Source organism: Hypomesus transpacificus, chromosome 11 (assembly GCF_021917145.1).
Source record: "Hypomesus transpacificus isolate Combined female chromosome 11, fHypTra1, whole genome shotgun sequence".
In the NCBI taxonomy this organism is placed as follows: domain Eukaryota; kingdom Metazoa; phylum Chordata; class Actinopteri; order Osmeriformes; family Osmeridae; genus Hypomesus; species Hypomesus transpacificus.
In genome coordinates, this window is record NC_061070.1 from 7,780,903 (window position 1) to 7,805,781 (window position 24,879).

Consider the following 24,879-nt stretch of genomic DNA (forward strand, 5'->3'; position numbering starts at 1 on the left):
TATGGGAGCAGCAGCTGTCTGAGGCGTCTCTGCCTGCCAGGCACTACAGAAGCCCCCCCTTCCCCCTCCCACCTCTATTCGCAACAATTTCCTTTCATAAGTGAGCATTCAAACGCGCGCTCTCTCCCCAAACCTGACCCTTCCTCCCTCATTCTCACGGAAACATTCTCAGTCTGTTTCTTTTTCTCTTTTTCTCCCTCTCCCTCGCTTTCTCCCCCCTCTTTCTCAGTTTCTACATCTCCATTTCCCCCTCTTTCTCTCTATATTACTCCCTGTCCCTCTGTCTTGATTTCTCCCTCCCTCTCAGCAGTGGAGTGTCTGATAGACTTGCAGACATGCCTTGGGAACCAAACTGACAGGTTGAGATTTCCAGATCTCCAAGACAGCATCTGATCTAAAAATGTGTCACCCCACTACTCCCCGTCTCTGACTACATTGAACGTACGCTGATTTTCTGGTAACAATTCACAGAAGAAGGGCTCTGGAAACGCACCCTCCCATCTACAAGCCCCGTCGCACTGAGGGAAACAGGAAACAGCCTAATTACACCAGGAGGCAGGTGGAGACAGACATTGCGGCTATTTCTGCTGTTTTTAGAACTGTGGGGAATGTGATGGATCGGGGGGCACAAGGTGTCAAGGTCACAGGTGACAAGGTCTGTGAGAGGCCGTGAGAGGTTGGACGATTCATGACTGAGTTTGGTCGGCTATGAGACCTGATGAGGGACTGTGTTTTGGGCAGAGGAAGATGGAGGGAGGGATGGATGGAGGGAGGGAAAGGGAGTGAAAGAGTGAAAAAGAAGGGAAGAAAGAGAAAGGAAACACAAAATTAATGTGGTAAATTAGGCAAATACAATTGACTTGAGGATAAGTGTCCAATTTGTGTTTCTGCCTTGCGTTCTAAAGCTATCCATCTCCTTTGTGCTTTCCTCCACCTTTGTGCAAGGTGACCTGAGCAAGATGTGTGTTTTTGAGCGTGTGCATGTGTGTGTGCATGTGACCTCTGCATTGGTTACAGTGAGTTTGTTATTTCAGCAGTACGAGCCAGAAACAGGAACAATCAAGGTTCTGTACAACCCAGAGTCTGTTCCATGAATCACCAGAGCTCTTATTGCTGACAGAAAATCACTAACTGCAAAACCTCAACTGTACTGGACCAAGCTTTCCCCACACACTCTCATGGACGCCAGGTTTGCCCCAAAACAGAAAGTAAACAAGGGTGGAGAGAGAGAGCGAGAGAGAACAAACGTCACCAAAGGCATTATTTGCTACAACAAAAGTTGGCTTTCAAACCAGGCTGCTGGATGAGCTATAAATGTCCTGCCTGTATATAAGATCAGGGGACGGTGAGAGTATGTGTGCATGTGCATGTGCGTGCACGTGAGAAAGGGTGGATGTAGTCACCACCACCCTCGGCAGGGACAACAAACAAGGGCGGTGAAGTCACTTGAGTGAGCCATAAGGGAAGCCCCTGGCTGAGAGTAGAGCACGGCGATGTGTATGTACTGAATGTACAATGGCTTCAAAGTATTCACAGCTTTGTTGGGGGTCAGGTGGCTGAGCAGTTAGGGAGTTGGGCTATTAATCAGAAGGTTGTTGGTTCGATTCCCGGCCGTGCCAAATTACGTTGTGTCCTTGGGCAAGGCACTTTGCCCTACTTGCCTCGGGGAGAATGTCCCTGTACTTACTGTAAGTCGCTCTGGATAAGATCGTCTGTTAAATGACTAAATGTTAAAATTCGCACCTTTTCACTTATAGCACACTCTGTAGATTCAATTATAAATTGAGAAAATTGCCAATTTCACCCCAGTAATTTAAACTCAATTATCCATAATGACAAAGTGAAAACATGTTTCGAAATATTTCCAAATGTATACAAATCTAAAACTGAAATCTCTAATTGGACTTAGTATTATTATCTGTAATTTAGGAAGTTTTAGTGTTAGGGTTAGTATAGTCGTTTATTTATTGCTATCTGTATATTTAGGAAGTTCACTTATCTAAGCTCAGCATAGATGTAAATTTGTTCTGTGTACTTATATGTTATGTTATGCCAAGTGCTTGCGTTGTCTTGTCTTAAGAATTTCAGTGCCCAGTCTAACCTTGTGTTGCTCTGTGCACCTGACAAATAAAAGACTTGAACTTGAACTTGAACTTATTCATACTCTTACTACAGCACTTTGTAGAAGCCCCGTTGGCAGCAAATGCAGCTGCAAGTCTTCTTCAGCATGTCTCCATAAACTGGGTATACCTGGATATAGGCAGTTCATCCCCTTCCTGGCAGATCCATCAGATTAGATGGGAGGAGTCTGTGAACTGCTATCTTCAAGTCTCTCCACAGATCGTCAAAGACTTGCCCCAAAGCCACTCCAGTGATGTTTTGGCTGTGTGCTTCAGGTCATGGTTGTGCTAAAAGGTGAACCGTGGCACCAGTATGAGGTCTTGTGCACTCTGGAGCAGGCTCTCTTCAAGGGCCTTTCTGTTTTTGGATGTATTCATCCTTCCCTCAATTCTGAACAGTCTCCATGTCCCTGCTGCTGAGAAGCCCCCCCATAGTATGCGCTGCCCCCTCCTAGTAACAGTATTAGTCAGGTGATGAGCAGTGCCTGGTGTTCGCCAAACACAATACTTAAAGTTCTGCCCAAAAAAATCTGGCCTCTTGTTTTGCCCAGAGAATAGCTGCATTTATTCTCTCAGAGATATTCAAATGCCATTTGGCAAACACAAAGAGGGCTGTCATGTGTCTTTTACTCAAGAGTGGCTTTTGTCTGTCCCCTGGAGGACCTGCCCAGAGGACCTGACTGAGGGAGAGTGCTGAGATCTTTCCCCCCATCTCCAAAGAGGACTTCTGAGGCTCTCAGAGTGACAGTTGTGTCTTGGTTACCCCCCTGACCAAAGCCCTTCTTGCTCAGTCAGTATAGTCAGATGGCCACGAAGTGCTGTTGGTTCCAAACGACTTCCATTTCACAATTATTGAGGCCACTGTCCTCTTGGGAACAGTCAAAGCTTTAGAAATGTTTATACCATTGCCCTGATCTATGCCTTGCCACACTTTTATCATGGAGGTCTATAGAGAGTTCTTTGTACTTCATGGCATGGTGCTAAAAATAAATATTTGATCCATTTACAATTGAATCCAAAACAGTTAAGGGGTCATAATACCGTCTAAGGCCACTGTATGTATGTCTGTATGTGTATATGTGTGTACTGTATATGTGTATGTACGTATGTGAGAGTGCATATTTCCACATGCATGTGTGGGTCTTAAATTAGGATGTGCAGAAATGTGTGTTGCTGCGTGAGTAATTTATGTACATGATTAAAAGGGTAAAAAAAAACTGTCTGAAGCACAAACACATCATTAGTCGACCCCGCGGAGTTACGCAAGTGTGGCTGGCGTCTGTTGTCTGCAGCTCATCCCGTGAGCCTGAGTTAGGGTTGGAGCGCAACACCTTCCCAAACATCCATCTGAGAAGACAATCCCTTCTTCCACTGAATGGAGAGAAGGCAGGAGAAGAGTAGGTATGGAGTTCCACTCAGTCTCACGTTACACCCTGACTTAATCCAGAGGACAGGATTGACTCACATACTCAGTCAATCACATCTGTGTGTGTTCGGTGTCCTTATTGCCCCTCTGACACAGGGTCAAATGTTGATCTTCAAAAGCATGCACACAAACAAACACATTCTCACACACACAAAAACCACTTAGATAGGTGAGTGTATGATTCTTTCACCACTCCATGGCAAAGGACAGTGTTCACAGGTTTGCATGACAGCCTGTGTTTACTGCTCGAGGGAGTGTGTGTGTGTGTGTGTGTGTGTGTGTGTGCGTATGGAGCTGATGGGGAATGACATGGGGACTGACATTGATGCTGAGCTGTGCTGGGCCAGGCAGTAGAGGCCAACAGCAGGCTGTGCTATAAATATATCTCCCTGCCCCCATCTATCTCTCCTTTCTCCATTTTCTCTCTTTCTTTTCCAATCCACTCCCGACAGTAGTACTCATCCCTTCCTGCTCTGTCTCTCACCCTACTACTCTGTGTTTCATCTCAATCTGCCCTCGTTTATCCCTTCTACTCTGTGTCCTAGTCTTACCTGTCACTCTCTCTCTCCCCACCCCCCCCATTATCCCCGTCTTCATTCATCACTCCCGTTTCCTTGTTCTGTTGATCTCTCTTCTGATCTTTGATTGTTGGGGTCAAACCCCATTGTTCCCTCTCTCCCTCCCTCTCCCTGTCTTGTGGTCTCCAATTTTCTTTTTCCCTTACTCTTTGTCTCTCCATCGCTCCATCCAGTCTCACAGACATCTCATCCCAACGAGAACAAACAAACACACAAGGAAGCCTGAATAGCAATTAGGCCAGCCACACAGGGAGAGAGCGTTTTAGGGGAAAGTTGGAGTGGGAGGGGGAGATGGGGGCCATTATGTAAGTGAAACTAATCCCTTAGAATTGCAGCAGACAGAGAGAGAGAGAGAGAGAGAGAGAGAGAGAGAGAGAGAGAGAGAGAGAGAGAGAGAGAGAGAGAGAGAGGAGGACCACGCTCTTTCCATCCTATCCTCCCTCACCTCCATCCCTCTCTCCGTCTGTCGGTATCGCAGGGAGCAGCATAACAGTTGGGGCCACCGGGGGTGCCACTGAGGTGTAGCCCGCTGCCGCCTCTGACTGGAATGCTCTGCCAAAACACCTCAAACTGGACAAATTCATTTCCATCCCTGCCTTCAAAGAAGCCATTTCACTCATCCTCACCGAATTCTGTAAATGCTTTCTCACCTTTTAACCCCTCACCTCAGTATCTTGTTGTCCTGTTCATCCCCATGGTTTGTCTTGATTGTCTGTTGCCAACTGCCTAGTTTGTCCTACTGTTGTACCTATGTTGCCTGCTTTGTTTTCTCACCCGCCTGTATCCTTTGTTCATACCTGCCAGTGTCAGTCTATGTCTTGATTGTGGTTGTTGTTTGTGTAAATGTGTGGTGGTTATTTGTGTAAATAATCTCTGTGTCTTCCTTTGTGCTTTTAACATTCTTATCCCCTCTGACCCCCTATGCTGCTAATGCCCTGCTTTGTTAACCTGCTTGTTTTTTGTTGTTGATTTTTTGCTTTTTCTGTATATCTGTACTGCTGTGATTGTGTGCTTTTAACCTGATTGTTCTTCCATAGACCCCTTCCTGTGTCCCTCAAAAAGCTGGTGCTTTTTGCCATGCCATCGCTGTAAATAAGAAATTGTTCTGAATGATTCTGCCTGGTTAAATAAAGGTTAAATCAAAAATTCAATTAAAAAGTAGACAAGATGAGCCCCATAAGGATGATCCAGCTGTGGTCATGGGGGAATCTCTGCTATGTGACTACAAAACTGTAGTAAATACGGTTACAGGCCAGACAGTCTGAGCCTCTTCCCTTTGCCTCAATACAAAAACATCTCGCCGCGATTACATCTGATTTCCCATAGTGTTGTTATATAACCAAAACAAACCAGAAGGGAGCGGAAATGAAACAACATGAGTTCTAGTTGTTGGCACCCCATACATTCACTTACCCAACTAAGACATTGACCCAATGGTTGAGTCCCACCCCTGAGCTTAGTTGACCCACCGCCCCCATCCCCAAGACTCCCAGATAGAACCAACCAAATTCCCCCCTATCCAAGCCACTACGCCCCTCTTTCCTCCTCCTCTATGCCAGTCTGACCTTTTACCCCAGCCACCCTGCCTCCCATCCACTTCACCATCACCCAAACACCCCAGGTCCCCATGACCCACACACCCCTCCTCCGCCCTCCCAGACGGGACAGGACGCTCTATTAAACTTTGACCTACTTCTGCATGCTCCCTGTCTGGTGGGGGGGGGACACGCCAGGCCAGAGAGTCTCAGCCAAACGACCCCCAAACAAACACACCCGTAACTGTCTGCGGTGGGCGAATCTGTTCAAAGGCGCCCTTGGACAGTAAAGACAGTAAAGACAGTTTTTAAACCCATTATAAGGATATGGCCCCAGTGCTTAGGGTGATTCATGCCGTGACCAATCTAACACTGTGCAGACCCAACACTCAGACAAGAACTAACACAGGATTGTGTGAACTATGTCCTTCAACGTGACCTCTGTTACTCACACTACCCCACCAACACACACTAACATGCACAGACACCCACTCATAGACACACATACACACACAATGCCTATACTAGTTTACCACACGCAGGGCTGGATTTCAACTTTCTGCTGATCAGACACAAGAAGAGTACTCTGACTGCACACATCTTCCTCAGTCCTCCCTCCTTCTCAAATCTCTCAGTCTCACCCTCCATCCCTCCCTCTCCCTCCTGAGAAAGCTCACTCAGCAGATCAGCGCAATCCTCCTGAACCAATCCTCTTCACAAAAATACAGAACAGACAAAGAGACACAAAACACAAAAGCAGAAAGACCACAGTGAGGCTGGTCAGTGTTTGACTGGAGCCGTGTGGTACCGTAGGCTCTTTCCTCTCCTGAAGATTATGTTCCTCCACTGAAGGCAAGTTCGGGGACAATCATTAGCATCCAGTTCTTTCCACAGGCCAGTGGGAATGTCAGGGTTCAGTATGCTCTATACAGATTCAATGTGCTTGTGTGTTTGTGTGTGCGTGTGCGTGAATGCGCGCATGTGTGTGTGTGTGAGTATGTCACAGAGAGAGATGCCGGGTTGTTATGAGAAAGAACATCTGTCTGTAATTAAAGGAGGGTAGGATCAATCCCACAGACTCACGAAACAGACATTGGGTACGTTGCCTCTCTCTCCCTCCCTCACTCACTCACACACAAATACACACACACACACACACATCCCAATCCAACCACAATGAGTGTGCTATTTGCAGCTGGGCTTCTGAGAGACCTGTCATGGGAGAGCTCTGAGTGTCAGCTGATGCCAGAAGGAGAGAGGGGGCACACCAGCTTTTCCCCCGAGTAGGTGGCTGAAACGCCCTGTGTGGTTCCACAATCAGTCTGCTATCTATCTAATACGCAGCTCTCTCTTTCAATCAATAACTCCCTCTTTGCTTTCCCTTAGTGGCACAAATCAGTTTGCCAATAAGCAAATCAACAAAGAGTTTCATCAATAGCTTGGACACTTGTGTTGAGGCAAATGTCGCGTGTCGTGGAATTCTGTTCAAATGTTTCCACCGATGGTTTGCAGTGTTCTACGAATTCTTGGTTTTGTCAATATTCTAGGAATAGCAATGTCGGCAGGACATTCCCATCTCAGCTACAGGGTTCCCCAGACAGAGACCTATAGGGCCCATCATCCCCCGACCCCCAACACACTGACACACCAGACAGGAAACAGGGCCGGTTCCAAAGGTCCCAGGAGAGAATCTGAGCAACTGTCATAAATCAATTTAGCGCCTGGGATCAGTGAAGGAGCTATCTGTTTATAGGGGTTATGTGTGTGTGTGTGTGTGTATGTGTGTGTGCATGTATGTGTGGTTGGTCTGCTGTGTCAGCACTAACTCCATTCCAGCCCCATACATCAGGCCAGTGACAACCCTGAAGTGACACATTGTAACATACAAGGCCACTTGAGCCGCTCTAAGAAAGACAGGGGTTATTCCCAAAACGTATGCAGAGATGGAGGGACAGATGGATGGGAACGGACAGAGGTGTGGACATAGATATATTCCTATTGTGTGTGTGGAGAAAGTTTCCTCTTCAAGCAGAATCTTCTGTTGAAATTCAACACCGCTTTTTTCAATGGAATTTTGGCCTACCTTCATCTCCGGACTGTTGAGAGTTGCCCCAAAGCACTTTATAATGCAAGTGTCAAACCAAACATTTGATTGATAGGCTTGATGGTGCTGTTGCCAGACAGTGAAGCCCATCTTGCCTGCTAATGTCCATTAACCATGGGTCTACTCCCCATTGATTCTAGCTCTTCTTACAGGCTGTAATGGCTTTAGAGCTTATCTGGGCTATTGGATTGCAACTACTACCTAATAGAGCTGCAGCCCATTGACACTGAGACCCCAGACCTGCTCACAGGTCACAGGGGGAAACAGGACCTGGGTTTCTCTGTCTCCAGTTGTTTAGCTTGGGGGGAGTTGGAGTTGTGAGGCCAAGAGACAGAGAACTGATGGTAGAACTGCAATCTTTCTGACCCTCCTCCACATGGTCTCACCTGCAGACTGGGAGACTGAAAGTTTTGGAGGCTGGGAGGATAGGGGCCTGGGAGGCTGGGAGGAACTCGGCTGAGTTCTGAATCACCGCATTCCTGACCTAACCCAGTGTTTACCTTCCTAACCACGGGGAGAGGTAGAGGTCAGAGCACACTTAGCCAGGCACCAATTACAGCTCCACAAAGGCAGCAGAGAACCACACCGTGTTTGTGTATGTGTGTGCTTGTGTGTGTGTGTCTATGTGTGTGAAAGCCTCCATAGCAGCGGTAGAAGAGAAGCTTTCAGTTAGCCTCACTAACACACACACACACACAAACACACACTGAAATGGGTACTGGAATTAAAAACTCCTTAACAAATCGACTTTAATATCTATGGTAACGGGGCATAGGGACATGGATATTACGATATAAAGCTGAGTTAAATTAAGTATTGAAATATCGGGTGTTGACCTCCTGCCCTTCAATGAGACAGGGGTCATACACTCAACCTGTCATTCAATCTGTCGCAGATCTTCATCCTTGAAATGAATCAGGGAGAAAATGATAGATAAAACCACGACAAGATATCAGCTCATCTGTCCGAGTGAATTGATTCCCTCTGAGGAATATAATTGACCCTGAGCCCCTGAACCCTAACACACACACGAACGCATGCACACACACACTCACCCCATGCACACCCCCTCCTTCTATACACACACACACACAAGTACACACATGTACGTACACAAACGGCTATACTGTACACATTAGTCATAATAACATAAGATGAACACTTCCCAGAGGAAGGGATATAGTCTTATTCATTAGAAGAATCCCCCAGCCCCTTCATATAATCCTCCAAGCTAGAAAAATTGTTTCACAAAGAACACACATGGATCTGCTTCATGTGGAGACTAGGAAAGGATGGCTCTCTCAGCGTTCGATGATAACACGCACACTATTAGAATAGGGTCTCAACTTCAGTAGTTCAGAGGCTGGGTCACATTCAACACACACCTGTCCCTTCTCAAGCAACATCCATGGCCCCCAGCCATAGTTTCCTCATAAAGGTGTTCAGCATTCCATGCTGCCTGGAGTATGTTCAGACCAACATGGCTGAGCTTTTGAACCATGCTCCATTGAATGTTCCTGCCGACACGACGCTTCAGTCAACCACAGAAAAGCTAAACAAGTTGCTGTTTTTGAACGTTTAAAACGTGTACTGGGAAGGGTCCAAGGGAAACGTATATAGAAGCGTTCACGTTGTACTAGTTGCTAAACTTGGCTGCATAGCTATCAAAAGCACAGCGGCCATCACTTAGACCATGTTCTGTCTCTCTCTTTGTCACTCGCGATTGGAGTCACACGTTGTCACCCTCTGGCTGGCTCTGCTGTCTGCTACTGTATGCATGTGAAGGAGGCATGTGACACAAGAATGATCACCCAGTAACAGCACCCCCCCCCCCTGCACACACCACCACCTCTTTCCATCTGAGATAGTCTGACAGCTTGGTTCACACTGCAGTCTACAACTCCTCCTGTATTTCTCCTTCCCTTTGCCTCACTTCTTTTCTTTTCCCCTCCTCCTATCCTCATCCCTCTCTCACCCAGAGGTCTGGTGACAGGGCTGGGTGATGTAAACTCTCAGTGATTGAGTTGTTCTGTTCTGGTTCACTAACACAACGTCCCAAAACTGCATAGAGCAACTTTATGAGAACGTACACATCAAAAGTAGGAAAAGCATAGAGGGTTAGGAGAAATGTGTGTGAGAGAGAGAGAGAGAGACAGGGAGAGAGAGCGAGCGAGAGATGGAGAGAGAGAGAAAGAGACGGAGAAAGAGACAGGCAGGGATAGACGTTTGCTAATCAAAGAAATACAGTGAAACGTAAAAGAGAAACACACATGTGCACCAACATGACTCATTTGCAGAGTGTGTTCATCACCTCAGGCAAGAGGCACAGTCAAGCGATCCCCAGGCAAGCCCGTTCTCTCTGCCTTTTATCTTCCCCCATAGGGATTATTTATGATTCAATCAGGCCACAAGCGTTTCCAATTCAACTCAAAGCTGGCCTGTATATTAAAGTATGCCTTACAAAGCATAAAACAAAAATGTCTCTTTATGGTTGTCAGAAGTTCCCCCTCTCTGCACTCACTCTTCATTTTCGCTTCTTCATTTGAATGTATCTTCTCCCCTGCTCCCTTTCTGCCTCTTCTTTCTTCTACTTCCTTCTGGCCATTGTTTTTCTTTTCTCACTCAGTTTGATGCGAGAGGCTGAGACATAGAGAAACAACTGGAGACGGCATTAGGGGTAGACGGAGTAAAAATTCCTGGCAAGGATTTTAGAATAGTTGTATTGAAATGTGAGTGTGTTCCCATGGCATTGGGCTGCAATTTCCCAGAACCCCCCCCACCCCCCACCACACACACTGAAACAGCTGTGTAGAGAGTCTGTCACACAAACACACACACACACCCTCAGACATACATATTCAACAGACGTGGCCACGGCTCCTTTGGAGGTACACTCGCCCGACGTTCGCCCGCACCTGCAGACATCCCAAGTCTTCCGGAAGTTCCGGGAGTCTCCCGCATTTTAATAGTGGCTCCTTGACGCCCGCAAATGCTATACAATCTCCCGGAAATCGGGGATTTTGTATTTAAAGCGAGCGAGAGACTGTCCAATGGTCATTTCTGGTAGATAAAGGTGCATATTGTGCGTCCTGATAGCGTCTCGGGGGGGAGGGGGGGGGGGGGGGTTGTACGGGCTGGATGAGGGGGTACATCATGCGTCCGGATTGCGCCCCGGGGGGGAAGCCACCTCCCGGAAATGAGTCTCCGCAGGTTGGGATGTTGGCACCTGGGTTCGAACCCGCCACCTCCGACATCTCAAGAGCGATCACTACCAGCTACGCTAACAAAAAGCTAGCGATTCACTGGCAAGGGTGGCCAGTATACACACATGAGGAGTGAGTTTAACCGATCTACACCGGCTACACATCCCAGGTGTCATTGTGTTGCTTGTCAGTTTGCTTCCTCCCTCCCTTGACCGCACCATTAATTCAATCTTAGCATCTGACTCACGACCGCAACAGACCACCTCTTGTAAACGCTGCTTTGGCCAGGTACACCACTGAAATGCTAGCTATTTGATCATTTGTGAGCCGTATGTATACCAAGGACGACAGACGGACGGACACACAGGCACACACACACAGACACAACACAAAGTACTGACAAGCAGAGCTTTCACAATGAAGAACTATTCAAAGTTGCTCAATTACATACTTGTGCAAGTGCAATTAGGAAATGGTGTACAATGACTGAAAAAGCAGTCACATCAGTTGCACTGTGAGAAAGCCACTGATGAGCACTGTAAATTAAGTATTGCACCATCTGAAAGCGACTAGACACGTTTTTCTCTGGTCTAAGCAGAATTTAATAGACAGTATTGTGATGGACACTGCTGCTCAAGGACCACAATGGCTTTTTAAACATGAAATAAGACTTCTGAATGTTAGACTGAAAAAGATCCACTTTCTGTACCACTATATCATGTGTAAACCGATGTCTCTTTAAATGATAGGCTCCATATCCAGCAAAACAGACTAAGGACACACTAAGGACTGGACTCCACGCCCCAAGCTGCTTGTAAGTTTTTAGAGGCTTGTTAAGGGCTATTCAAAAGAAATGCATGCCAGGCACACACTGTGGTCACATGTACTAATACTACAGTGGAGTCAGAAGCATCTTAAAAGAAAAACAATAAAAGAGTACTGGTATTCAAGAAACTTAACTCACCTCGCAAGCTGTTTCTTGCAACAATGAATCGCACAGATTTCCCGTGATCTTTGTTTTAATTAGACACAATTGCTGTATGAAGTCGAATGATGTTCACTCAAACTAAAGTCTGCTCTTTTGTTTACACTTCTGCCAGTCTGTAGACACGTCCGATCGCAGTCGTAACAGATTCGCTTCAAGCTTTCTCAAGCTTTTTTCTTTCACGCGCCGTAGTATCGAATGGTAGGCATCTCCGCCGTTCAGCCTGCGAGCATGAACAAGCGCCACCGGCAATATGAACGGAGACTAGGCGCGCGACCGTACGCGGACGCACTTGCTGCTCTAGTCAGGGCTCGACTGCTGATCCGGAGCGACAAGGTTTGGTGGAGGGGAGGGCAGGGGCTCGGAGAGGGGGTACTTCGACCGGCGTTGTGCGATCATCGTTCTGTTCAAAATATAAGGCTCCGACTGCTGTTGTTGCTTAGACATTCAGCTACATTGGGTGTTCAAATGTTGCCTATAACCTGCCAAATTTACTTTTAAATCATTCGTACTATGTTAAGTATATGCGCTTAGGACAAACTTGAGACCCTATTTGAGTAACCAGATTGAGTGATATCCTGTTCTTCCGTTGGGTCTCCATCAGGATGTTAAAAAGATCACCTCAACTAACTACACTACCCTTCTCTTAGGTGGGGAAATGCACACACATAGCCCATATCCCCACCTCCGGCCATCTCCCCCTTAGCCTGTGTTTGGCTATCAGAAATAAAATAACTACTGTCTATAGCCCAATGTAACTCTCCTATGGGACGTAAAGTAATCTACACTAACATGAGTAAAAATGGATGTTGCTAGACCAAACTGGATATTTCAACGTTTTTTGCCTACATCAACAATTTTGTATAGCACATATAAATGGTAATTCTTTCGGTTAACAGTCCAGTCCACATCAGAGGGTGAATGATGCCGAAGTCACCACTGAACTCTGCCTGACCCCCAATTCTTTACACATTATATCCTGTCCTGCTGCCAAACACATAACAGCCTCCTCTTTTCCTCCTCCTCCCTCTCCTCTTTCTCCTCACTCCACTTTTCCCTCTCTCCTGTCCCTTTCATCAAGAACATAGCCCCACCTCTCCTTCTCCTTCACCTCCCACAGTCTTTCTCTCCTGCCCCCTCCATAAGGGCATCTATAACCGCTTCTCCTCCCAATATCTTCTCGCTCTCTTCTTCCCAGTTTACCCCATCTCTCCCTCTGCTTCTCTTTTCCCTCCATCCATCCATATTCTCGCATTCCTTTTAATTCTCCCTCATACCCCCTCCCCTCCTCGCCTTGCCTCTCCTCTCCCCCTCCCTCTCTCCTTCTTTCACAATTCTTTTTCCAATTAAACCATCTCCATGGTTCATCTCAGTCACATTTTCAGCCATACTAAAAGGATTTCCAGCTTAAATTAAACGTGCAAATATTCTATGGCCCCATATTGTACCAATGGTAACTTAAGCTTCAACAGTATGTCATTAGGCTGGAGGTTGGGGAGGTAGGAAAAGAGAAAGCCGGAATAAAGATGTGAAGTTGAGGAATCTTTGGCCATGAGCTTTGAGGGCAGACCTATTCCTTCTTCTGGAAACATTATATATGAGTCTTTTCTGATTTGCAGCTCACACAGCAATTTTCTGTAAACAGTTCTGCATTCACAGTGTGTGTGTGTGCGCGCATGTGTGTGTACAGTATGCACAAAAAGATCATTGCCCTTGGCAGTCTCCAGGGCTTGTGCAAGAGTGGATTTGTTTAATCATTGCTGTGCTACTTATTCCACGTTTAATAGATTGTTATTAAAAGCATCACATTGTAGTACGCATTTGGATCTTTTTAGAGGGGTGGAGGGGAGGGGGGGGGCAGGAGGGCGGAGGGGAGGGGGTTAAAACTTACATCCATCTCAAACCATAAATGTACTGTACAAAATATATACATCATTTGTGTGTATTAATCGCTTTGGAAGAGTGAATGCCACTGGAATGCAAGCAGGGGTCTGATCATCCCTGGCCGGCTTGCTTGGGCACGGTGGTCTGATATTGATGATGACAGACCCCACATACCCAATGATCCCAGAATCTGTCACTGACGATGCATCCCAGCGCATCAGCAGGAAATATCATTCATATTAGAAACCAAATAAAAATCCAATCTTATGACCATATTCTGATTGATGATCATTTTCAGTCAGACATTTGATTCTGTCTGCTTGTGCTAGTACATGTGCTGCTGTGTGTAGACATGTTACAATACAACATGTTTGTGGTGTGTGTGTGTGTGTTAAAGAGCGAGAGAGTGTAGTAGTCTGTGTCCATGTACAGTATTCCCCAGCGGCTGGGCTAAGACCGTGAGAAAAGACATGGGGGTCCTTGAGGGGGGACTGTGAGGGATGGCGGACATTTTGAAATTCTCATCTTGGGAACCTTTACCACAGCTGGCCACAGACATGAGGAGCTGGACATGTTGAGGCTGTCTGTATGGTTGACTGAAGCATCAGCCAAATATCTAGTTCTGCAAGTGTTAAGTCCTTTAGGATCCTGGGTTAAGATAAGTTAGCCAAGGCCCCATCACAGCTCAGCATAGATCATACGACACACACATCCACTGGGCCTGCAGGGTCCTGGTCCTGTGACCAGGCTTCAGCAAACCTGGGTGGCAGACCAGATTATGATCTTTGTCTACCACAGCTGGCCATAAACTACACAGGCAGATCGCTGCGTTCTTCTCCTTTGGGGCCAAGCTCTTCCAGTTTTGAATAGTGTACAACTCTGCCAAGTACATCTGTATATAATTCTGCCCTTGGGATCTGTAGGAGATAGCTTGCATTTGGGGTCAACCTGTGGGCTTAGTACAGGGATGACCATGCATTATGCAGCTAGGGGGCACTGGACACTAAAGAGGAGAGAGAACAATAGTGAGGTCTTATGAACAGGTGAGACGCCTGGACGGAGTTCTCTGTATGCATGATGCTACCAGGTTCTCTCCGCTGTGCACAATGTAATCTGCTGATTCCAAAAAAGGAAAAGACAGTGGTTGTTCACTCCTTCTCAGGTGCCTGGAATCACATCACCAGAACCCAACAGACCCTTTGAAGACTAACTTACCTCATTTCACAAGTGTTTAGTGAACTGTAGAGGGCAAAGTAGGATAAATGTGTGCTCAGTTCAACCTATGGAGAGTGTTATTACATAATATAAACAGTTCAATTAAAATGTTGCTGCCGCAGCAGAAAACATGTCCCACAGCCAAAAAGTACAAATAACAACGCAGAAGAACAATGAGGCAGACAAAGAATGCGATCCATCCTTGTTTTGAACCTTTAACTCATCAACCATGCTGACATCGTTGCCCAGCGCCCAATTAGAGTTGCTATGTCAGTGAGTGAGGCAAGAGTGTACATTATTCCATAATGGTTAACTAGCGTGAAGATAGAGAACACTGAGAGCATTCTCAGACTCGGCACTGGCTTCCTCACTAGGCAAGCTAGCTAATACAATATTAAGTCCTTTGTCCACAAAACTGAATCTGGATGGCTGGGAAAGTGAGAACTGGGGCAGAAAGAACTCTGTTCTGGAGTTCTATTCTGGAACTCTGTTGTTTGTTAAAAAGAGATAGAGAGTTCCCGTCCATTTATGGTTGCTTGCTGTGCCTGTTGTATAAACAACATACCATGCAAATGGACCACAAGTCCACTTTGATGTTTTCCCATTGTTGTGCCCTTCTGCAGTTTCTCATCCACTGTGCTCCACCACCCTCCAGACTCATCCCCTCGTCTGCCTCATCTGTTGGGATGACTGGACCCCTGCTGGTGTGTGTGTTTGGTGTGTGTATACAGTACATGTGTGTTTGTTGTTTGTGTGTGTTTGTATTCGATGTGTGTCTGCTCTGCTTGAATAAATACTCAGCATGACAGAACATAAGTCCATCTTGCCTAGTGAGACCCACCCAGGAAAGTTTACTCCCAACAAAACAGAGTATTATGATAAGGCCTACTATACATGCATTCCTTAATACATCCTTTGCTCTGCTATCTTCTAACCCAAACCTACAGTAAATGAAATACTGGGAAGTAAGGAAGTATATGACACCTTGGCAAAGTGCTGAGGCAGTAGATACACAGTCGCAAACATATAGACCCACACGGCAGACACACACACACATACACACACCAGGCATAATTAATACCTGACACTGACAACCTCCTCTTTCATGAATACTATTAGGAGCTTATTAGGAGCTGTTCCTGCTCTGTGCTACTCTATGTACATGGAAATCAGGCAAGCTTTCTTCAACGGTTCCAAGAGGTGGGATGGTCTATAGATGAGGATCCCCATAAACATTGTCCCATACACAGACGCATAGTCTAATTTTTCATGTTGGAGCAGTCGTCTCCTTACTCCACCTACCTTCATGCCTTCCCTGCATCTTGCTGCAGGTTATCTGGAGGTCCAAAAGAAGGAGATGTATTTTCTGGTGATGCATCATTCCAGCTGAGAAGAGAATGCAGTGTTGTAGCCAGCTGTGGCATAAAGTAATCACAGCCTAACGACTTTCTCTCTGAGTAAAATAACATAAACAAAACTTTACCAAACATCACTGAAAACCGAGAGCTAAAAGTAATCCCATGTGGATTACTTGAACACCAACTTCAAAAGTGAATATTTTCAATTGTTCATTATTGATATGGGATATGCAGTAAATAAATAGGATGGTAATTAGGAGGGAGCAGACACGGCCATTAACGAGCAAAGGGGCCCAAAGGGGGGGGGGGGGAATCCTAATGCTACCTTGGCCTCAAATGAACTTTTGTCATAGTTTTGGGTAACAACATGTATGTACATTTTGAGCCTTGCATTTGCATACGTCTGTGCTGTTCTGTCTGTGTGTTTGTCTACGTGTGTCTCCTTTTTTCCCTCTCCATATCTCACTTTTCTCAGTGGTATTTAAAGAATGAAAGGATGGAGGTTGTGTAGGATGATCTGGGACATCAGGATAATGTCAAGCCTGTTTTTGCCTCTCCAAACACACACATATACACTTTCTACATTTAATATTTTCTACATTTTACACTTAAAACTCGTATATATTTACTGTATGCACCTTCCTGCCATAGTAAATTCCTTGTTTGTGCAAACTTACGTGGATAAAGCTTATTCTGATTCTGACACACACACACATACTGTACAAACACATTTCCACAGTAGAAGGTCAAAAGCAACATCTCACTAACTCATCAGTCTGACATTAATGTCCCCCCTACTCCCCATTATTGTTCTCAAGTTAGATAAAGTACATAACATGTTTGACCACATTGACTGGACAACTCTTTGCGCACGTGCACGAGAGAGATATATATATATATATATATATATATATATATATAGAGAGAGAGAGAGAGAGAGAGAGAGAGAGAGAGAGAGAGAGAGAGAGAAAGCCTGTCAACAGGATTTGGGTTTATACTCATGTTTAAACTCATGGCATAGAAACCTAGAAAACATTGATTGCGACGGACTTGACCTTTTTATTGCGAGCTGTTCCAAATGCCAGGGTGACTCACCAACTTGCACACATATGGAACACACTCTGGTGTCACGGCACATGCATTCATTTGTGTGGCAAGGGTTGCCGTATGAAGTTACATGTACAGTGCACTGTATGCATTCTTGCGCTAAATGGCACATGTTTATTTCCTTACAATACATCCACCACTCCCTTACGGACGGAAAATATATTGCAGTATATTGGAAAATATCATGTGATATATTAGGCAATATATGCCCATATATGGGATTTAACATTTATATTGTACGATACATTGCAACATATTCAACATGAATATATAATATATGCTTATATATCTCAAAATATATGCAATTTTATATCTATAAATACCACCATAATGTATTCCGATTTATATGGGAAAATGTATTGGTAATGTATGTAAAGATATAGTGTCACATGTATGTTTAATATATGGTAGAATATATTTTAACTATATGTAAAAAAATATAGCTGCAAGCAGCAATGGCGGATTCCTCCTTCAAAATGGCAAAATATTGTAAAATTGACATATTAGATAGTTACACCGGAATTAACCAGAAAACTAGAAACTGTTTTGTCAAAACAAAACAAAAATGCCTATGCCTAGAGTTGAACCTGGAACCCTTCGTCTACCAGCACAACCTCACATCCAATTGAACCATTCCAAGATCTAGACCTTGCAGTGTTCAGTTACTGAATAATAAAATAAGACGTTTCTCCTAGGCAATCATAGTCACATTTGGTCCAAGCTCAAAAAGCTCTAATTCAGTCATATTTTCACATATTAAGGTGAAACTTTGAAATGGGTACTTCAGGGGGAAGTCACCTTAAAGCCTATTCCTTACAGGGGAATCCTAATTATATGGAAAGATATACATTAAATATATGAACAGATATGTGTTTAATATATTGTGGAATATAGTTTAAATATAGGTACAATTACATGGAAAAATATTATTATTTATATATTATATATACATTATTATATATTATATGGAAATATATTCTGACACTGATCGCTTCCAGCAAACGTCTTTTGAATTAGCCATTTCCCCCTAAATAAATGTCAATCTTACGGTATTTATGCATTTGGGGGCGCATTTTCAGTTAGCAGGTGGTACTGTTTGAATCGGGATTCCATTTGAAATACTGCCGTTGAATCAGAAGGTTGCCGGTTTGATTCCCGGCAGCACAAAAATGAAGCTGTGTTCTTGGGCAAGGCAATTCACCCTACTTGCCCCGGGGTCCCTGTGTCCCTGTGTCCCTGTACTTACTGTAACTTACTGTAAGTCACTCTGGATAAGACCGTCTGCTAAATGACTAAATGTAAACATCACCATATGTCTGTACATTGTATGGGCATTTTCTCATATATGTACACATGCATTGTACAATATATCTTTCCATATAATTGTACATATATTTAAAATATCCCATGTATTTCCATATTTAATATATTGCTCAATGTAATGGAAAATAATATATTACAATATATAAAAATGTATTTCAAATCACATATTGGCAAATATATTTTCTTTCCGTAAGGGCTATATCAGATTTTAAAAACAACTCTTCTGAAAGGGAAATGACCCAGATACATTAACTGTGTGCGTGTTTGTGTGTGTATAATTAGCAACAAGCGTGGCAGTAAATGTTTGCACATTCCCAGGAACAAGCATTGCACAGATGAGCATTTTGGGCCGGAAGAGAGAAGCACAATGCTATTCTGTGTCAATGCAAACACTCTGTGCTGAAGATGCACTTTTGTAAGTACATATCTGACAGAGTTAGTTTACTTTCTCTGTTAATCCGAGGGATCATAAACATACATTATGTATAAATGTATAACATTTATGTAAGATAAGAATTTGTCATAACATAGTCATTATTAAATGCCCCTGCGACCATTAATTCAGTTTGTTTTCAGGTCAGAGTTCACTAACCTTATAATGGCTTGGGAGAAGAAATCAGATTTCACATGAACTGAATTAGACACACACAATTAGTCATGCTTTGTTGAACAAAATGCCTTTGTTGAGCAGCAGATGGAACAGTTTTGATTGGCTGAGGAAAGGGCAACAGTAAAACTGTCTTGGACTCTCCGTTTCTTTACTTTAACGAAGACACTCTCTCCTCTACCCTCTTCCATCACTTCTCTCTAATCTTCCGTGCTCTCTCACCTCTGCTTGTCTGACTCCACCCACTGTATCTCCCACCCTCCTTTTTTCTTCACTCTTCAAAACAGGGGTGCCCTAAGTGTGTGTGTGTGAAAGAGAGAGGGAGTTTGTGTGTGTGTGTGTTTGTTTGTGCTCAATGGCATTTAGGTGTTTGACCTGTGAAATGTCACCATTATCACTGGCCATAGAAATCAATTAGATGAATGCCGGAGAGGATGTCTGAGTCAAGACTTAGCCACTTGAGCACACACACACACAGACACACACACTCACAGACACACACACACACACACACACATTTGGCCCGCTGCTGTGAGGTGAGAGGAGAAAAGTCGGAGAAACATAGTGGCTGGAGTGAAAAAAGGAAGAGGCAGAGGTGAGAGAGGGACCAGGAGAGAACAAAAGACCAGAGAAGGGCAGAGATGAGAGAGAATGAAACGAGAAGGCAGGAAGCAGGAAAGGAGAAGATGGAGAGGAGCCTCTGATTTTAGAACCATCAAATCCCTCTCTACACAACTGACCCGCTCCTCCATCCACTAAGCAACAGATCATTCAGAAAGAAATCCAACCCCTGTACTGACAGTACTACAACATTATGCAACTCACCTTTGTCCTTAGTTTAACAGGGCCATTTTGTTTTCCAGGACATGCCTCACTAATAATCAAACATGCCTTGATGTTCCAGAATTGTTCAGCCAGGAGAGTGTGGTAGTACTTTTAGCATCATATGATTGAGCCAATGAAGTGTCTGTACGAGAAACCCAACTTCTGACTTCATCTTAACGTCAGAAACAAGGTCCATAATTCCGCCTGACAGATAGAAAATGCTGCACCAAGGATGGAGGCTGGATTCATGGAGGGAACAATAAAAATTATGAACATTTGTAAGAATCGTACTTGGCGGCAATATCAGAGGAGCATGAGAGTTCAGGTATTAGACTGCCCACCCTGGTAACGTTGGTGAGGGTGATTAGACAGTAACATGACAGTGGTATTGCTGACTGACGCAAAGCATCCCTCTGAGTCTACCACCTGAACAAGCTTTGCCCATTTCTGTGAGATTAACAATAGCCATGCCTTCTTAATTGATGTGAAAGAAGAAGTTTTGTTTTGGCAAATAGTTAAAAAAATGTAATCACTAATCACACATCATACTGTACAACAACGCACACACATGAAAACAGACACCCACACACACATGCTTTCCTGTTGTGACACGCACCACGCCTGAGCTGAAATCTGGAAGTGATTTTATTAAGTTGAATCCCACAGATGTCAGGGTGGGCCAGGCTCAAGCTTTATTTGTAAAGTTTATCTCTCGATGGTGTGTGTGGAGAATGCAGAGCTCTGCTTCTCTGCTTCCTGTTATTTTTCAAATCGAGCCCAAATATGTTTGGTGTTTCATAGTTTTATGTTTCTTCTCTCTTCCTACATGCTATAGCAGAAGTTGTTCAGTGGTTTTCTTGAACCTTCAGTGGCTTCTTGAAGCAATCAACTTGTAATCATCATGGACGCTGACACACATGTGCAGATGCACAGATAACTAATGCTAAATCCTAAAAGCATGAAGACTGGCAAAAGCCACCTCTGGGTAGTTTTCAGAGCAAAGGAAGTTCACATATCTTCTGCATTTGTGAACCAGAAGGCATGGGGAAAGGGTGAAGTGAATAAGAATTCAAAAAGAAAGCCCTCTCTGTTCTCTAAAGGCTGTACTAATGTCAACCACAGAACGTCTAACCTCCAGACCTCAATTGTAGCATTGCAATGGTAAAAGAGCACTCTTTAATGTATGCCTTGTAGTCTATGTGCAAATGTTGGACTACAACTATTACAAAACATAGTGTTGCTGTTTTTGTTGCTTTTTGGAACTGTGTGAAATAGGAACGGCCCTGGCAAAGGATGGCTTCTGTTATCCAACCTGTTAAGTGAATCATTGGTTATTTGACCAGGTATTGATTGGGGAGATGAGACTGTTGAAGAGGACAACATTGCTGCAATGCAGATATTTATCACAGGTGCACGCATCACTGATTGTATAGCAGGTACAGAGTGAAAAAACACACAAACAACCAAACACATAAACATAACTACACACACGCAGCCGCACACACGCACTGATATTCAGACACACATACACACACAGTCATTAGCACCCCCTACAATCCCATTAATCAATCACCGGAGGTGTTACCCCACAAGGGAATACAGTTACACCAAGATGAGTCTGGGCGTGCATATGTGTGTGTGTGTGGTGTGTGTATTTGTGTGTGTGCATTTGTGTGTGTATCTGTGCAGATGTGTGTGTGTGTCAGAGGGTTTGTAACTGGGTTAAGCCCCTCTAGGGGCCGCAGAAAAACTCCATTAAGAGATAAATACTAGAACAGGATGAAGGGTCCTTTAACTCAATTAAACATCTGTGTGTGTATTTTTATGAGTAACACTCAACCCAGGAGCTCATTTGACCACTATGAATCCTAATGGAATTTAGTAATCATCTATGGTTCCTCTGGCACATGTTGCTCTCTGGATGTGACTGTGAGGCAATACATAACATACATGCCAGAGATCTGACATTGTGGTTTGTATTGTTCATAACAGACTTTCCTGGTGCACTGTTTTGCTGCTCCAAAATGTACAACAAATGGCTTTGGAGAATGACATGCACATACGAGACACACACATACTCACACACCTCTGCTGTCTGACTTTTTCATCCAGTGTGTTTAAATAAGAGTGTCAGTTCACTGAAGCCCGAAATGGCCTTGCCTTCCTACTGTTGATTGTGTTTCACACTTCGGGAAACAAGAGAGGGACCCCATGACTGGTTAAGCGAGCATGCGTGTGGGTGGTTGTGCATGTGAACAAAGTGTGTTTGTGTGTGTAAATGAATGAGTAACCTTTGATTCTCTGCATGGTTTATATCCCTCTCCATCCATCACTATCTGTAGCTTTACAGGCGGGCGTTTTGCATCGAACATTCAATTCCTTTAAGGCCCCTATTTGTTCGGCCCCTAATTCAACTATAGCCATGAAAACAAACTCTGTCACTTTAATTCAATTTTCCAACCTTGATTGCGTCACGCTCTGTCTGTCTCCCTCTCTCTCTCTTTTCTTTCTTTCCTTCCATCCCTCGCTTTCTCTGTCATTACTAAGCAAATCACAGCGTCTAACCAAACCTCCCCCCCCCCCCATTTGAGCTAGCTGGCTTCAGCCCCCCTTCCCCTCCCCTCATCATAAATATAGAAATGTAATCCATCCTGGAGCAGCTCAGGGATCCTCTCCAGCCCAGATGTCACACCCTGCCATGAGGATCAGGCTTTAGCCGGTGCGGAGGGTGTGAGTGGAGCTTCCACACTGGACAGAGACCTGACGTCCGCACGCCGTCTGAAAGTCACCAGACACATCTTGCCTCAGCACGTGTTTAGTTCAAGACGTCAGATTTTGGTGGACTACGGATTTGCAAGGGAGGTCTATAAAAAAAGGCGTGATGTCTCCGTTCTGATGATGAGCATAGAATGGCTGGAGTGTTGCATCTTGATTTGGTATGATTTCATATGAACGTTCGTGCTTGTTTTGGTTGTTGTTCACGTTGACTTCAGACACGTAATACTAGGACTGGGAAGAGCTGAATATTTCACCTCTCAGTTGTACTCAACAGTAGCTATATGATGGTGTATTAATCAGAAAGCTTGCTCTGCCCTCCTGTGTTGAAATGATAGAGGTGCAAGGATATCCAGTAGATGGTGCCATCTGCATATGAACTGCAAAGGAGTGAGATAAATCAATGCCAAACTGGTTTTATAGTTTCACAATGTTATACACATACACACGTACATACAAACACACACACACACACATCCCAGGAGTCACGACACTCACAACAGCTTAGCGAGAGGGGGTCAGACATCAATGGTGGCCAGGTTTACTTTGGGGGATATTTACCCAGAGTCAATATTTGAGGTGCAAAGGTTTACTGATCATCCGTTTCTCTTCAAACTCCATCTGAAATACCACATTGTTACAATGACTGTCTGGGTCTTTCTCTCTAATCACCATGCATGTTAAGTCTGAGTTGTTTCTTGTAATGCATGACAACGGCACCAAGACATGATAATAATCCCTTCACAAGTTTCAGCTGAAACGATGTGCTATAGTAGGCCTCAATTAACATACCTATCTAGATAGTAGTTATCACAGAACCAGACACACAGCCGTCAAAAAAGTATGTCACAATGGCTCGGAAGATAGGGGTTGGAGATGTTTAAGATAGCTATGAGATCGGATTCCGAGGATGTGTCGCAACAATCTAGTTTGGATTGCTCTCCTTGCCTCCTTTTTGGCATTGTTTCACAAAGACAACTGTGCTGTAGTGTTTACTGTGCCGTTGTCTGTACTACTGAAACAAGACTTAGATTGGCGGCCTCCTACTACTATCTCACTATCGAGGAATATCGGTATAGGAAAGAAGGAAAGGAGCGAGGAAGTCACTTTAGAGTGTTGAGATTCCTTGTTTGTTTAGCTGGTGGGGAGAGACAGGGGATGTGACAGCTAGTCAGAGGAGGAAGATGATAAAGAGCAGATTGATAGAGGAGTGTGTGTGTGACAGCAGAGACGCGTGGCTTTCTTTCCACGTCAAACCGGTCTGGGAGGAAAGAGGTAGAGAGAGAGGGGTGCGTCAGTGCATGTGACGGCAACAGTATCTGTTTGTTTATGGAAAGAAGAGTGCACTGTTTCTTACTCGGCTTGGCTGTGGAATGAGTTTGGGACATAGAACCCACCCAGTGGGTTCCATGGGGACAGTCACATAACACATAACCCCCAATCTCAATCTGGCAACAAAACATACTCTGATTGTATTTGAAAACTGTAGGGGCTCAATGATTTGCGCAACAACCAACAATTAACCAAATCTGGACACACGAATAGACACTGTTTCCTTTTACAGACAAAAATAATAGAAACACTGTAATTTTGTTGCCAATATTTTCTTCAATAAGACGTCTCTATGCTTGTCCTGCTATTCTTAAACTGCACAGCAAAAAGTGTGCAACTGAATTAAATAATCTTATTTCAATATTTTAAATCTAGTTGGACATTTTTCTAGTACAAATAGATCATCTAGTGACTTAATTTCCGTGAATGACATTATTATTTTAAGAATCCCGAGTTAAATTTCCTTACTGCACTGGCAGCAAACTGTACTTCTTGTAATCAT

General features: G+C 44.4%; 1 protein-coding gene across 1 annotated transcript in view; it reads right to left on the reverse strand.

The window, feature by feature from the left end:
- The window catches only part of LOC124473837 (leucine zipper putative tumor suppressor 2 homolog), a 33,242-nt gene extending 21,021 nt beyond the window's left edge, over window positions 1-12,221 (reverse strand). The window contains exon 1 of the mRNA XM_047029531.1: window positions 11,931-12,221. The gene's annotated coding sequence lies outside the window, so the exon portion shown is untranslated. The remainder of the gene's footprint in view (window positions 1-11,930) is intronic.
- Window positions 12,222-24,879: the final 12,658 nt, after the last annotated feature.